Below are 18,297 nucleotides of genomic sequence, written 5' to 3' on the forward strand. Positions count from 1 at the left end.
ATGGCTGCATCTGTATGCTTATTGTATACTTTATTTCTGATGCAGGTTACGAAAAGAAGAAATAGTGCAAATTTAAAACAGATTCACATTAGATACATTTATTATACTCCAAGACTGCTACATTAAGTATTTCTGAGTGATCTGGAGTCATTTGGGTAACATTTTTAGCACAGTGTTTTGATGCCAGGATTTTGAAACTTTTTCTATAAGTACCCGAGCTAGGGTTAGGGTTAGGGTTTAAACACTCCTGGAAATGTTTTGATGCATTTTCTGTGCTTTCAGATGCGTTTAAATTCCAGGAAAGGTGTTGTTTTGTTGTTTCCTCAACAAATACATTTTGCCCAATTTTGCAGTTTTTGCTTAGCCATATACCTGTCAATCAAAAATGGTCAAAAATCCAAAGTTTGCAAACACACTTTCTACATGATAATGTCACTTATTTTTTCATTTCAGTCTATATAAAATGATGCTTTGCGATAAGATTTAGTGGCAATTGTAATACGAACCTTTACATGGAACAATATATGCTTATTGTATACTTTATTTCTGATGCAGGTTACAAAAAGAAGAAATAGTGCAAATTTAAAACAGATTCACATTAGATACATTTATTATAGTCCAAGGCTGCTACATTAAGTATTTCTGAGTATCTGGAGTCATTTGGGTAACATTTTTAGCACAGTGTTTTGATGCCGGGATTTTGAAACTTTTTCTATAAGTACCAGAGCTAGGGTTAGGGTTAGGGTTTAAACACTCCTGGAAATGTTTTGATGCATTTTCTGTGCTTTCAGATGTGTTTAAGTTCCAGGAAAGGTGTTGTTTTCTTGTTTCCTCAACAAATACATTTTGCCCAATTTTGCAGTTTTTGCTTAGCCATGTACCTGTCAATCAAAAATGGTCAAAAATCCGAAGTTTGCAAACACACTTTCTACATGATAATGTCACTTATTTTTTCATTTCAGTCTATATAAAATGATGCTTTGCGGTAAGATTTAGTGGCAATTGTAATACGAACCTTTACATGGAACAATATATGCTTATTGTATACTTTATTTCTGATGCAGGTTACAAAAAGAAGAAATAGTGCAAATTTAAAACAGATTCAAATTAGATACATTCTTTATACGCCAACACTGCTACATTAAGTATTTCTGAGTGATCTGGAGTCATTTGGGTAACATTTTTAGCACAGTGTTTTGATGCCGGGATTTTGAAACTTTTTCTATAAGTACCCTAGCTAGGGTTAGGGTTAGGGTTTATACAATCCTGGAAATGTTTTGAAGCATTTTCTTTGGTTTCAGATGCTTTTAAATTCCGGGAAAGGTGTTGTTTTGTTGTTTCCTCAACAAATAAATTTTGCCAATTTTGCAGTTTTTGCTTAGCCATGTACCTGTCAATCAAAAATGGTCAAAAGTCCAAAGTTTGCAAACACACTTTCTGCATGATAACCTCACTTATTTTTGCATTTCAGTCTATATAAAATGATGCTTTGCATTAAGATTTAGTGGCAATTGTAATACGAACCTTTCCATGGAACAATATATGCTTATTGTATACTTTATTTCTGATGCAGGTTACAAAAAGAAGAAAAAGTGCAAATTTAAAACAGATTCACATTAGATACATTTATTATACTCCAAGACTGCTACATTAAGTATTTCTGAGTGATATGGAGTCATTTGGGTAACATTTTTAGCACAGTGTTTTGATGCTGGGATTTAGAAACTTTTTCTATAAGTACCCGAGCTAGGGTTAGGGTTAGGATTTATAAACTCCTGGAAATGTTTTGATGCATTTTCTTTGTTTTCAGATGCTTTTGAATTCCAGGAAAGGTGTTGTTTTGTTGTTTCCTCAACAAATACATTTTGCCCAATTTTGCAGATTTTGCTTAGCCATGTACCTGTCAATCAAAAATGGTCAAAAATCCAAAGTTTGCAAATACACTTTCTGCATGATAATCTCACTTATTTTTACATTTCAGTCTATATAAAATGATGTTTTGCGGTAAGATTTAGTGGCAATTGTAATACGAACCTTTACATGGAACAATATATGCTTATTGTATACTTTATTTCTGATGCAGGTTAAAAAAGAAGAAATAGTGCAAATTTAAAACAGATTCACATTAGATACATTTATTATACTCCAAGACTGCTACATTAAGTATTTCTGAGTGATCTGGAGTCATTTGGGTAACACTTTTAGCACAGTGTTTTGATGCCAGGATTTTGAATCTTTTTCTATAAGTACCCGAGCTAGGGTTAGGGTTAGGGTTTAAACACTCCTGGAAATGTTTTGATGCATTTTCTGTGCTTTCAGATGTGTTTAAATTCCAGGAAAGGTGTTGTTTTCTTGTTTCCTCAACAAATACATTTTGCCCAATTTTGCAGTTTTTGCTTAGCCATGTACTTGTCAATCAAAAATGGTCAAAAATCCAAAGTTTGCAAACACACTTTCTACATGATAATGTCACTTATTTTTTCATTTCAGTCTATATAAAATGATGCTTTGCGGTAAGATTTAGTGGCAATTGTAATACGAACCTTTCCATGGAACAATATATGCTTATTGTATACTTTATTTCTGATGCAGGTTACAAAAAGAAGAAAAAGTGCAAATTTAAAACAGATTCACATTAGATACATTTATTATACTCCAAGACTGCTACATTAAGTATTTCTGAGTGATATGGAGTCATTTGGGTAACATTTTTAGCACAGTGTTTTGATGCTGGGATTTAGAAACTTTTTCTATAAGTACCCGAGCTAGGGTTAGGGTTTAAACACTCCTGGAAATGTTTTGATGCATTTTCTGTGGTTTCAGATGCGTTTAAATTCCAGGAAAGGTGTTGTTTTGTTGTTTCCTCAACAAATACATTTTGCCCAATTTTGCAGTTTTGCTTAGCCATGTACCTGTCAATCAAAAATGGTCAAAAATCCAAAGTTTGCAAACACACTTTCTGCATGATAATCTCACTTATTTTTGCATTTCAGTCTATATAAAATTATGTTTTGCGGTAAGATTTAGTGGAAATTGTAATACGAACCTTTACATGGAACAATATATGCTTATTGTATACTTTATTTCTGATGCAGGTTACAAAAAGAAGAAATAGTGCAAATTTAAATCAGATTCACATTAGATACATTTATTATACTCCAAGACTGCTACATTAAGTATTTCTGAGTGATATGGAGTCATTTGGGTAACATTTTTAGCACAGTGTTTTGATGCCGGGATTTTGAAACTTTTTCTATAAGTACCCGAGCTAGGGTTAGGGTTAGGGTTTAAACACTCCTGGAAATTTTTTGATGCATTTTCTGTGGTTTCAGATGCGTTTAAATTCCGGGAAAGGTGTTGTTTTGTTGTTTCCTCAACAAATAAATTTTGCCCAATTTTGCAGTTTTTGCTTAGCCATGTACCTGTCAATCAAAAATGGTCAAAAATCCAAAGTTTGCAAACACACTTTCTGCATGATAATCTCACTTATTTTTGCATTTCAGTCTATATAAAATGATGCTTTGCAGTAAGATTAAGTGGCAATTGTAATACGAACCTTTACATGGAACAATATATGCTTATTGTATACTTTATTTCTGATGCAGTTTACAAAAAGAAGAAATAGTGCAAATTTAAAACAGATTCACATTAGATACATTTATTATACTCCAAGACTGCTACATTAAGTATTTCTGAGTGATCTGGAGTCATTTGGGTAACATTTTTAGCACAGTGTTTTGATGCCGGAATTTTGAAACTTTTTCTATAAGAACCCGAGCTAGGGTTAGGGTTAGGGTTTAAACACTCCTGGAAATGTTTTGATGCATTTTCTGTGGTTTCAGATGCGTTTAAATTCCAGGAAAGGTGTTGTTTTGTTGTTTCCTCAACAAATAAATTTTGCCCAATTTTGCAGTTTTTGCTTAACCATGTACCTGTCGATCAAAAATGGTCAAAAATCCAAAGTTTGCAAACACTCTTTCTGCATGATAATCTCACTTATTTTTGCATTTCAGTCTATATAAAATGATGCTTTGCGGTAAGATTTAGTGGCAATTGTAATACGAACCTTTACATGGAACAATATATGCTTTTTGTATACTTTATTTCTGATGCAGGTTACAAAAAGAAGAAATAGTGCAAATTTAAATCAGATTCACATTAGATACATTTATTATACTCCAAGACTGCTACATTAAGTATTTCTGAGTGATCTGGAGTCATTTGGTAACATTTTTAGCACAGTGTTTTGGTGCCGGGATTTTGAAACTTTTTCTATAAGTACCCGAGCTAGGGTTAGGGTTAGGGTTTAAACACTCCTGGAAATGTTTTGATGCATTTTCTGTGGTTTCAGATGCATTTAAATTGCAGGAAAGGTGTTGTTTTGTTGTTTCCTCAACAAATAAATTTTGCCCAATTTTGCAGTTTTTGCTTAACCATGTACCTGTCGATCAAAAATGGTCAAAAATCCAAAGTTTGCAAACACACTTTCTGCATGATAATCTCACTTATTTTTGCATTTCAGTCTATATAAAATGATGCTTTGCGGTAAGATTTAATGGAAATTGTAATACTAACCTTTACATGGAACAATATATGCTTATTGTATACTTTATTTCTGATGCAGGTTACAAAAAGAAGAAATAGTGCAAATTTAAATCAGATTCACATTAGATACATTTATTATACTCCAAGACTGCTACATTAAGTATTTCTGAGTGATCTGGAGTCATTTGGGTAACATTTTTAGCACAGTGTTTTGATGCCGGGATTTTGAAACTTTTTCTATAAGTACCCGAGCTAGGGTTAGGGTTAGGGTTTAAACACTCCTGGAAATGTTTTGATGCATTTTCTGTGGTTTCAGATGTGTTTAAATTCCAGGAAAGGTGTTGTTTTGTTGTTTCCTCAACAAATAAATTTTGCCCAATTTTGCAGTTTTTGCTTAGCCATGTACCTGTCAATCAAAAATCGTCAAAAATCCAAAGTTTGCCAACACACTTTCTGCATGATAATCTCACTTATTTTTGCATTTCAGTCTATATAAAATGATGCTTTGCGGTAAGATTTAGTGGCAATTGTAATACGAACCTTTACATGGAACTATATATGCTTATTGTATACTTTATTTCTGATGCAGGTTACAAAAAGAAGAAATAGTGCAAATTTAAATCAGATTCACATTAGATACATTTATTATACTCCAAGACTGCTACATTAAGTATTTCTGAGTGATCTGGAGTCATTTGGGTAACATTTTTAGCACAGTGTTTTGATGCCGGGATTTTGAAACTTTTTCTATAAGTACCCGAGCTAGGGTTAGGGTTAGGGTTTAAACACTCCTGGAAATGTTTTGATGCATTTTCTGTGCTTTCAGATGCATTTAAATTGCAGGAAAGGTGTTGTTTTGTTGTTTCCTCAACAAATAAATTTTGCCTAATTTTGAAGTATTTGCTAATCCATGTACCTGTCAGTCAAAAATTGTCAAAAATCCAAAGTTTGCAAACACACTTTCTGCATGATAATCTCACTTATTTTTGCTTTTCAGTCTATATAAAATGATGCTTTGCGGTAAGATTTAGTGGCAATTGTAATACGAACCTTTAAATGGAACAATATATGCTTATTGTATACTTTATTTCTGATGCATGTTACAAAAAGAAGAAATAGTGCAAATTTAAATCAGATTCACATTAGATACATTTATTATACTCCAAGACTGCTACATTAAGTATTTCTGAGTGATCTGGAGTCATATGGGTAACATTTTTAGCACAGTGTTTTGATGCTGGGATTTTGAAACTTTTTCTTTAAGTTCCCGAGCTAGGGTTAGGGTTAGGTTTTAAACACTCCTGGAAATGTTTTGATGCATTTTCTGTGGTTTCAGATGCGTTTAAATTCCAGGAAAGGTGTTGTTTTGTTGTTTCCTCAACAAATAAATTTTGCCCAATTTTGCAGTTTTTGCTTAACCATGTACCTGTCGATCAAAAATGGTCAAAAATCCAAAGTTTGCAAACACACTTTCTGCATGATAATCTCACTTATTTTTGCATTTCAGTCTATATAAAATGATGCTTTGCGGTAAGATTTAGTGGCAATTGTAATACGAACCTTTACATGGAACAATATATGCTTATTGTATACTTTATTTCTGATGCAGGTTACAAAAAGAAGAAATAGTGCAAATTTAAATCAGATTCACATTAGATACATTTATTATACTCCAAGACTGCTACATTAAGTATTTCTGAGTGATCTGGAGTCATTTGGGTAACATTTTTAGCACAGTGTTTTGATGCCGGGATTTTGAAACTTTTTCTATAAGTACCCGAGCTAGGGTTAGGGTTAGGGTTTAAACACTCCTGGAAATGTTTTGATGCATTTTCTGTGGTTTCAGATGCGTTTAAATTCCAGGAAAGGTGTTGTTTTGTTGTTTCCTCAACAAATACATTTTGCCCAATTTTGCAGTTTTGCTTAGCCATGTACCTGTCAATCAAAAATGGTCAAAAATCCAGAGTTTGCAAACACTCTTTCTGCATTATAATCTCACTTATTTTTGCATTTCAGTCTATATAAAATGATGCTTTGCGGTAAGATTTAGTGGCAATTGTAATACGAACCTTTAAATGGAACAATGTATGCTTAGTGTATACTTTATTTCTGATGCAGGTTACAAAAAGAAGAAATAGTGCAAATTTAAATCAGATTCACATTAGATACATTTATTATACTCCAAGACTGCTACATTAAGTATTTCTGAGTGATCTGGAGTCATTTGGGTAACATTTTTAACACAGTGTTTTGATGCCGGGATTTTGAAACTTTTTCTATAAGTACCCGAGCTAGCTTTAGGGTTAGGGTTCAAAACACTCCTGGAAATGTTTTGATGCATTTTCTGTGGTTTCAGATGCGTTTAAATTCCAGGAAAGGTGTTGTTTTGTTGTTTCCTCAACAAATAAATTTTGCCCAATTTTGCAGTTTTTGCTTAACCATGTACCTGTCGATCAAAAATGGTCAAAAATCCAAAGTTTGCAAACACACTTTCTGCATGATAATCTCACTTATTTTTGCATTTCAGTCTATATAAAATTATGTTTTGCGGTAAGATTTAGTGGAAATTGTAATACGAACCTTTACATGGAACAATATATGCTTATTGTATACTTTATTTCTGATGCAGGTTACAAAAAGAAGAAATAGTGCAAATTTAAATCAGATTCACATTAGATACATTTATTATACTCCAAGACTGCTACATTAAGTATTTCTGAGTGATCTGGAGTCATTTGGGTAACATTTTTAGCATAGTGTTTTGATGCCGGGATTTTGAAACTTTTTCTATAAGTACCCGAGCTAGGGTTAGGGTTAGGGTTTAAACACTCCTGGAAATTTTTTGATGCATTTTCTGTGGTTTCAGATGCATTTAAATTCCAGGAAAGGTGTTGTTTTGTTGTTTCCTCAACAAATAAATTTTGCCCAATTTTGCAGTTTTGCTTAGCCATGTACCTGTCAATCAAAAATGGTCAAAAATCCAAAGTTTGCAAACACACTTTCTGCATGATAATCTCACTTATTTTTGCATTTCAGTCTATATAAAATGATGCTTTGCAGTAAGATTTAGTGGCAATTGTAATACGAACCTTTACATGGAACTATATATGCTTATTGTATACTTTATTTCTGATGCAGCTTACAAAAAGAAGAAATAGTGCAAATTTAAAACAGATTCACATTAGATACATTTATTATACTCCAAGACTGCTACATTAAGTATTTCTGAGTGATCTGGAGTCATTTGGGTAACATTTTTAGCACAGTGTTTTGATGCCGGGATTTTGAAACTTTTTCTATAAGTACCCGAGCTAGCTTTAGAGTTAGGGTTTAAACACTCCTGGAAATGTTTTGATGCATTTTCTGTGGTTTCAGATGCGTTTAAATTCCAGGAAAGGTGTTGTTTTGTTGTTTCCTCAATAAATAAATTTTGCCCAATTTTGCAGTTTTTGCTTAACCATGTACCTGTCGATCAAAAATGGTCAAAAATCCAAAGTTTGCAAACACACTTTCTGCATGATAATCTCACTTATTTTTGCATTTCAGTCTATATAAAATTATGTTTTGCGTTAAGATTTAGTGGAAATTGTAATACGAACCTTTACATGGAACAATATATGCTTATTGTATACTTTATTTCTGATGCAGGTTACAAAAAGAAGAAATAGTGCAAATTTAAATCAGATTCACATTAGATACATTTATTATACTCCAAGACTGCTACATTAAGTATTTCTGAGTGATCTGGAGTCATTTGGGTAACATTTTTAGCACAGTGTTTTGATGCCGGGATTTTGAAACTTTTTCTATAAGTACCCGAGCTAGGGTTAGGGTTAGGGTTTAAACACTCCTGGAAATGTTTTGATGCATTTTCTGTGGTTTCAGATGCGTTTAAATTCCAGGAAAGGTGTTGTTTTGTTGTTTCCTCAACAAATAAATTTTGCCCAATTTTGCAGTTTTTGCTTAGCCATGTACCTGTCAATCAAAAATGGTCAAAAATCCAAAGTTTGCAAACACACTTTCTGCATGATAATCTCACTTATTTTTGCATTTCAGTCTATATAAAATGATGCTTTGCGGTAAGATTTAGTGGCAATTCTAATACGAACCTTTACATGGAACTATATATGCTTATTGTATACTTTATTTCTGATGCAGGTTACAAAGAGAAGAAATAGTGCAAATTTAAATCAGATTCACATTAGATACATTTATTATACTCCAAGACTGCTACATTAAGTATTTCTGAGTGATCTGGAGTCATTTGGGTAACATTTTTAGCACAGTGTTTTGATGCCGGGATTTTGAAACTTTTTCTATAAGTACCCGAGCTAGGGTTAGGGTTAGGGTTTAAACACTCCTGGAAATGTTTTGATGCATTTTCTGTGGTTTCAGATGCGTTTAAATTCCAGGAAAGGTGTTGTTTTGTTGTTTCCTCAACAAATACATTTTGCCCAATTTTGCAGTTTTGCTTAGCCATGTACCTGTCAATCAAAAATGGTCAAAAATCCAAAGTTTGCAAACACTCTTTCTGCATGATAATCTCACTTATTTTTGCATTTCAGTCTATATAAAATGATGCTTTGCGGTAAGATTTAGTGGCAATTGTAATACGAACCTTTAAATGGAACAATATATGCTTAGTGTATACTTTATTTCTGATGCAGGTTACAAAAAGAAGAAATAGTGCAAATTTAAATCAGATTCACATTAGATACATTTATTATACTCCAAGACTGCTACATTAAGTATTTCTGAGTGATCTGGAGTCATTTGGGTAACATTTTTAGCACAGTGTTTTGATGCCGGGATTTTGAAACTTTTTCTATAAGTACCCGAGCTAGCTTTAGGGTTAGGGTTTAAACACTCCTGGAAATGTTTTGATGCATTTTCTGTGGTTTCAGATGCGTTTAAATTCCAGGAAAGGTGTTGTTTTGTTGTTTCCTCAACAAATAAATTTTGCCCAATTTTGCAGTTTTTGCTTAACCATGTACCTGTCGATCAAAAATGGTCATAAATCCAAAGTTTGCAAACACACTTTCTGCATCATAATCTCACTTATTTTTGCATTTCAGTCTATATAAAATGATGCTTTGCGGTAAGATTTAATGGAAATTTTAATACGAACCTTTACATGGAACAATATATGCTTATTGTATACTTTATTTCTGATGCAGGTTACAAAAAGAAGAAATAGTGCAAATTTAAATCAGATTCACATTAGATACATTTATTATACTCCAAGACTGCTACATTAAGTATTTCTGAGTGATCTGGAGTCATTTGGGTAACATTTTTAGCACAGTGTTTTGATGCCGGGATTTTGAAACTTTTTCTATAAGTACCCGAGCTAGGGTTAGGGTTTAAACACTCCTGGAAATGTTTTGATGCATTTTCTGTGGTTTCAGATGCGTTTAAATTCCAGGAAAGGTGTTGTTTTGTTGTTTCCTCAACAAATACATTTTGCCCAATTTTGCAGTTTTTGCTTAGCCATGTACCTGTCAATCAAAAATGGTCAAAAATCCAAAGTTTGCAAACACTCTTTCTGCATGATAATCTCACTTATTTTTGCATTTCAGTCTATATAAAATGATGCTTTGCGGTAAGATTTAGTGGCAATTGTAATACTAACCTTTCCATGGAACAATATATGCTTATTGTATACTTTATTTCTGATGCAGGTTACAAAAAGAAGAAAAAGTGCAAATTTAAAACAGATTCACATTAGATACATTTATTATACTCCAAGACTGCTACATTAAGTATTTCTGAGTGATATGGAGTCATTTGGGTAACATTTTTAGCACAGTGTTTTGATGCTGGGATTTAGAAACTTTTTCTATAAGTACCCGAGCTAGGGTTAGGGTTAGGATTTATACACTCCTGGAAATGTTTTGATGCATTTTCTTTGTTTTTAGATGCTTTTGAATTCCAGGAAAGGTGTTGTTTTGTTGTTTCCTCAACAAATAAATTTTGCCCAATTTTGCAGTTTTTGCTTAGCCATGTACCTGTCAATCAAAAATGGTCAAAAATCCAAAGTTTGCAAACACACTTTCTGCATGATAATCTCACTTATTTTTGCATTTCAGTCTATATAAAATGATGTTTTGCGGTAAGATTTAGTGGCAATTGTAATACGAACCTTTCCATGGAACAATATATGCTTATTGTATACTTTATTTCTGATGCAGGTTACAAAAAGAAGAAAAAGTGCAAATTTAAAAAAGATTCACATTAGATACATTTATTATACTCCAAGACTGCTACATTAAGTATTTCTGAGTGATCTGGAGTCATTTGGGTAACATTTTTAGCACAGTGTTTTGATGCCGGGATTTAGAAACTTTTTCTATAAGTACCCGAGCTAGGGTTAGGGTTAGGGTTTAAACACTCCTGGAAATGTTTTGATGCATTTTCTGTGGTTTCAGATGCGTTTAAATTGCAGGAAAGGTGTTGTTTTGTTGTTTCCTCAACAAATAAATTTTGCCCAATTTTGCAGTTTTTGCTTAACCATGTACCTGTCGATCAAAAATGGTCAAAAATCCAAAGTTTGCAAACACACTTTCTGCATGATAATCTCACTTATTTTTGCATTTCAGTCTATATAAAATGATGCTTTGCGGTAAGATTTAATGGAAATTGTAATACTAACCTTTACATGGAACAATATATGCTTATTGTATACTTTATTTCTGATGCAGGTTACAAAAAGAAGAAATAGTGCAAATTTAAATCAGATTCACATTAGATACATTTATTATACTCCAAGACTGCTACATTAAGTATTTCTGAGTGATCTGGAGTCATTTGGGTAACATTTTTAGCACAGTGTTTTGATGCCGGGATTTTGAAACTTTTTCTATAAGTACCCGAGCTAGGGCTAGGGTTAGGGTTAGGGTTTAAACACTCCTGGAAATGTTTTGATGCATTTTCTGTGGTTTCAGATGCGTTTAAATTCCAGGAAAGGTGTTGTTTTGTTGTTTCCTCAACAAATAAATTTTGCCCAATTTTGCAGTTTTTGCTTAGCCATGTACCTGTCAATCAAAAATCGTCAAAAATCCAAAGTTTGCAAACACACTTTCTGCATGATAATCTCACTTATTTTTGCATTTCAGTCTATATAAAATGATGCTTTGCGGTAAGATTTAGTGGCAATTGTAATACGAACCTTTACATGGAACTATATATGCTTATTGTATACTTTATTTCTGATGCAGGTTACAAAAAGAAGAAATAGTGCAAATTTAAATCAGATTCACATTAGATACATTTATTATACTCCAAGACTGCTACATTAAGTATTTCTGAGTGATCTGGAGTCATTTGGGTAACATTTTTAGCACAGTGTTTTGATGCCGGGATTTTGAAACTTTTTCTATAAGTACCCGAGCTAGGGTTAGGGTTAGGGTTTAAACACTCCTGGAAATGTTTTGATGCATTTTCTGTGGTTTCAGATGCGTTTAAATTCCAGGAAAGGTGTTGTTTTGTTGTTTCCTCAACAAATAAATTTTGCCCAATTTTGCAGTTTTGCTTAGCCATGTACCTGTCAATCAAAAATGGTCAAAAATCCAAAGTTTGCAAACACACTTTCTGCATTATAATCTCACTTATTTTTGCATTTCAGTCTATATAAAATGATGCTTTGCGGTAAGATTTAGTGGCAATTGTAATACGAACCTTTAAATGGAACAATATATGCTTATTGTATACTTTATTTCTGATGCAGGTTACAAAAAGAAGAAATAGTGCAAATTTAAATCAGATTCACATTAGATACATTTATTATACTCCAAGACTGCTACATTAAGTATTTCTGAGTGATCTGGAGTCATTTGGGTAACATTTTTAGCACAGTGTTTTGATGCCGGAATTTTGAAACTTTTTCTATAAGAACCCGAGCTAGGGTTAGGGTTAGGGTTTAAACACTCCTGGAAATGTTTTGATGCATTTTCTGTGGTTTCAGATGCGTTTAAATTCCAGGAAAGGTGTTGTTTTGTTGTTTCCTCAACAAATAAATTTTGCCCAATTTTGCAGTTTTTGCTTAACCATGTACCTGTCGATCAAAAATGGTCAAAAATCCAAAGTTTGCAAACACTCTTTCTGCATGATAATCTCACTTATTTTTGCATTTCAGTCTATATAAAAAGATGCTTTGCGGTAAGATTTAGTGGCAATTGTAATACGAACCTTTACATGGAACAATATATGCTTTTTGTATACTTTATTTCTGATGCAGGTTACAAAAAGAAGAAATAGTGCAAATTTAAATCAGATTCACATTAGATACATTTATTATACTCCAAGACTGCTACATTAAGTATTTCTGAGTGATCTGGAGTCATTTGGGTAACATTTTTAGCACAGTGTTTTGATGCCGGGATTTTGAAACTTTTTCTATAAGTACCCGAGCTAGGGTTAGGGTTAGGGTTTAAACACTCCTGGAAATGTTTTGATGCATTTTCTGTGGTTTCAGATGTGTTTAAATTCCAGGAAAGGTGTTGTTTTGTTGTTTCCTCAACAAATAAATTTTGCCCAATTTTGCAGTTTTTGCTTAGCCATGTACCTGTCAATCAAAAATCGTCAAAAATCCAAAGTTTGCAAACACACTTTCTGCATGATAATCTCACTTATTTTTGCTTTTCAGTCTATATAAAATGATGCTTTGCGGTAAGATTTAGTGGCAATTGTAATACGAACCTTTACATGGAACTATATATGCTTATTGTATACTTTATTTCTGATGCAGGTTATAAAAAGAAGAAATAGTGCAAATTTAAATCAGATTCACATTAGATACATTTATTATACTCCAAGACTGCTACATTAAGTATTTCTGAGTGATCTGGAGTCATTTGGGTAACATTTTTAGCACAGTGTTTTGATGCCGTAATTTTGAAACTTTTTCTATAAGTACCCGAGCTAGGGTTAGGGTTAGGGTTTAAACACTCCTGGAAATGTTTTGATGCATTTTCTGTGCTTTCAGATGCATTTAAATTGCAGGAAAGGTGTTGTTTTGTTGTTTCCTCAACAAATAAATTTTGCCCAATTTTGCAGTTTTGCTTAGCCCTTTACCTGTCAATCAAAAATGGTCAAAAATCTAAAGTTTGCAAACACACTTTCTGCATGATAATCTCACTTATTTTTGCATTTCAGTCTATATAAAATGATGCTTTGCAGTAAGATTTAGTGGCAATTGTAATACGAACCTTTACATGGAACTATATATGCTTATTGTATACTTTATTTCTGATGCAGGTTACAAAAAGAAGAAATAGTGCAAATTTAAAACAGATTCACATTAGATACATTTATTATACTCCAAGACTGCTACATTAAGTATTTCTGAGTGATCTGGAGTCATTTGGGTAAGATTTTTAGCACAGTGTTTTGATGCCGGAATTTTGAAACTTTTTCTATAAGAACCCGAGCTAGGGTTAGGGTTTAAACACTCCTGGAAATGTTTTGATGCATTTTCTGTGGTTTCAGATGCGTTTAAATTCCAGGAAAGGTGTTGTTTTGTTGTTTCCTCAACAAATAAATTTTGCCCAATTTTGCAGTTTTTGCTTTGCCATGTACCTGTCAATCAAAAATGGTCAAAAATCCAAAGTTTGCAAACACACTTTCTGCATGATAATCTCACTTATTTTTGCATTTCAGTCTATATAAAATGATGCTTTGCAGTAAGATTTAGTGGCAATTGTAATACGAACCTTTACATGGAACTATATATGCTTATTGTATACTTTATTTCTGATGCAGGTTACAAAAAGAAGAAATAGTGCAAATTTAAATCAGATTCACATTAGATACATTTATTATACTCCAAGACTGCTACATTAAGTATTTCTGAGTGATCTGGAGTCATTTGGGTAACATTTTTAGCACAGTGTTTTGATGCCGGGATTTTGAAACTTTTTCTATAAGTACCCGAGCTAGCTTTAGGGTTAGGGTTTAAACACTCCTGGAAATGTTTTGATGCATTTTCTGTGGTTTCAGATGCGTTTAAATTCCAGGAAAGGTGTTGTTTTGTTGTTTCCTCAACAAATCAATTTTGCCCAATTTTGCAGTTTTTGCTTAACCATGTACCTGTCGATCAAAAATGGTCAATAATCCAAAGTTTCCAAACACTCTTTCTGCATGATAATCTCACTTATTTTTGCATTTCAGTCTATATAAAATGATGCTTTGCGGTAAGATTTAGTGGCAATTGTAATACGAACCTTTAAATGGAGCAATATATGCTTAGTGTATACTTTATTTCTGATGCAGGTTACAAAAAGAAGAAATAGTGCAAATTTAAATCAGATTCACATTAGATACATTTATTATACTCCAAGACTGCTACATTAAGTATTTCTGAGTGATCTGGAGTCATTTGGGTAACATTTTTAGCACAGTGTTTTGATGCCGGGATTTTGAAACTTTTTCTATAAGTACCCGAGCTAGCTTTAGGGTTAGGGTTTAAACACTCCTGGAAATGTTTTGATGCATTTTCTGTGGTTTCAGATGCGTTTAAATTCCAGGAAAGGTGTTGTTTTGTTGTTTCCTCAACAAATAAATTTTGCCCAATTTTGCAGTTTTGCTTAGCCATGTACCTGTCAATCAAAAATGGTCAAAAATCCAAAGTTTGCAAACACACTTTCTGCATGATAATCTCACTTATTTTTGCATTTCAGTCTATATAAAATGATGCTTTGTGGTAAGATTTAGTGGCAATTGTAATACGAACCTTTACATGGAACAATATATGCTTATTGTATACTTTATTTCTGATGCAGGTTACAAAAAGAAGAAATAGTGCAAATTTAAATCAGATTCACATTAGATACATTTATTATACTCCAAGACTGCTACATTAAGTATTTCTGAGTGATCTGGAGTCATTTGGGTAACATTTTTAGCACAGTGTTTTGATGCCGGAATTTTGAAACTTTTTCTATAAGAACCCGAGCTAGGGTTAGGGTTAGGGTTTAAACACTCCTGGAAATGTTTTGATGTATTTTCTGTGGTTTCAGATGCGTTTAAATTCCAGGAAAGGTGTTGTTTTGTTGTTTCCTCAACAAATAAATTTTGCCCAATTTTGCAGTTTTTGCTAAGCCATGTACCTGTCAATCAAAAATGGTAAAAAATCCAACGTTTGCAAACACACTTTCTGCATGATAATCTCACTTATTTTTGCATTTCAGTCTATATAAAATGATGCTTTGCAGTAAGATTTAGTGGCAATTGTAATACGAACCTTTACATGGAACTATATATGCTTATTGTATACTTTATTTCTGATGCAGGTTACAAAAAGAAGAAATAGTGCAAATTTAAATCAGATTCACATTAGATACATTTATTATACTCCAAGACTGCTACATTAAGTATTTCTGAGTGATCTGGAGTCATTTGGGTAACATTTTTAGCACAGTGTTTTGATGCCGGAATTTTGAAACTTTTTCTATAAGAACCCGAGCTAGGGTTAGGGTTAGGGTTTAAACACTCCTGGAAATGTTTTGATGCATTTTCTGTGGTTTCAGATGCGTTTAAATTCCAGGAAAGGTGTTGTTTTGTTGTTTCCTCAACAAATAAATTTTGCCCAATTTTGCAGTTTTTGCTTAACCATGTACCTGTCGATCAAAAATGGTCAAAAATCCAAAGTTTGCAAACACACTTTCTGCATGATAATCTCACTTATTTTTGCATTTCAGTCTATATAAAATGATGCTTTGCAGTAAGATTTAGTGGCAATTGTAATACGAACCTTTACATGGAACTATATATGCTTATTGTATACTTTATTTCTGATGCAGGTTACAAAAAGAAGAAATAGTGCAAATTTAAATCAGATTCACATTAGATACATTTATTATACTCCAAGACTGCTACATTAAGTATTTCTGAGTGATCTGGAGTCATTTGGGTAACATTTTTAGCACAGTGTTTTGATGCCGGGATTTTGAAACTTTTTCTATAAGTACCCGAGCTAGCTTTAGGGTTAGGGTTTAAACACTCCTGGAAATGTTTTGATGCATTTTCTGTGGTTTCAGATGCGTTTAAATTCCAGGAAAGGTGTTGTTTTGTTGTTTCCTCAACAAATAAATTTTGCCCAATTTTGCAGTTTTTGCTTAACCATGTACCTGTCGATCAAAAATGGTCAATAATCCAAAGTTTCCAAACACTCTTTCTGCATGATAATCTCACTTATTTTTGCATTTCAGTCTATATAAAATGATGCTTTGCGGTAAGATTTAGTGGCAATTGTAATACGAACCTTTAAATGGAGCAATATATGCTTAGTGTATACTTTATTTCTGATGCAGGTTACAAAAAGAAGAAATAGTGCAAATTTAAATCAGATTCACATTAGATACATTTATTATACTCCAAGACTGCTACATTAAGTATTTCTGAGTGATCTGGAGTCATTTGGGTAACATTTTTAGCACAGTGTTTTGATGCCGGGATTTTGAAACTTTTTCTATAAGTACCCGAGCTAGCTTTAGGGTTAGGGTTTAAACACTCCTGGAAATGTTTTGATGCATTTTCTGTGGTTTCAGATGCGTTTAAATTCCAGGAAAGGTGTTGTTTTGTTGTTTCCTCAACAAATAAATTTTGCCCAATTTTGCAGTTTTGCTTAGCCATGTACCTGTCAATCAAAAATGGTCAAAAATCCAAAGTTTGCAAACACACTTTCTGCATGATAATCTCACTTATTTTTGCATTTCAGTCTATATAAAATGATGCTTTGTGGTAAGATTTAGTGGCAATTGTAATACGAACCTTTACATGGAACAATATATGCTTATTGTATACTTTATTTCTGATGCAGGTTACAAAAAGAAGAAATAGTGCAAATTTAAATCAGATTCACATTAGATACATTTATTATACTCCAAGACTGCTACATTAAGTATTTCTGAGTGATCTGGAGTCATTTGGGTAACATTTTTAGCACAGTGTTTTGATGCCGGAATTTTGAAACTTTTTCTATAAGAACCCGAGCTAGGGTTAGGGTTAGGGTTTAAACACTCCTGGAAATGTTTTGATGTATTTTCTGTGGTTTCAGATGCGTTTAAATTCCAGGAAAGGTGTTGTTTTGTTGTTTCCTCAACAAATAAATTTTGCCCAATTTTGCAGTTTTTGCTAAGCCATGTACCTGTCAATCAAAAATGGTAAAAAATCCAACGTTTGCAAACACACTTTCTGCATGATAATCTCACTTATTTTTGCATTTCAGTCTATATAAAATGATGCTTTGCAGTAAGATTTAGTGGCAATTGTAATACGAACCTTTACATGGAACTATATATGCTTATTGTATACTTTATTTCTGATGCAGGTTACAAAAAGAAGAAATAGTGCAAATTTAAATCAGATTCACATTAGATACATTTATTATACTCCAAGACTGCTACATTAAGTATTTCTGAGTGATCTGGAGTCATTTGGGTAACATTTTTAGCACAGTGTTTTGATGCCGGAATTTTGAAACTTTTTCTATAAGAACCCGAGCTAGGGTTAGGGTTAGGGTTTAAACACTCCTGGAAATGTTTTGATGCATTTTCTGTGGTTTCAGATGCGTTTAAATTCCAGGAAAGGTGTTGTTTTGTTGTTTCCTCAACAAATAAATTTTGCCCAATTTTGCAGTTTTTGCTTAACCATGTACCTGTCGATCAAAAATGGTCAAAAATCCAAAGTTTGCAAACACTCTTTCTGCATGATAATCTCACTTATTTTTGCATTTCAGTCTATATAAAAAGATGC

This window comes from Lepisosteus platostomus, chromosome 4, assembly GCF_059453375.1.
Source record: "Lepisosteus platostomus isolate fLepPlt1 chromosome 4, fLepPlt1.hap1, whole genome shotgun sequence".
Classification (NCBI taxonomy): Eukaryota; Metazoa; Chordata; class Actinopteri; order Semionotiformes; family Lepisosteidae; genus Lepisosteus; species Lepisosteus platostomus.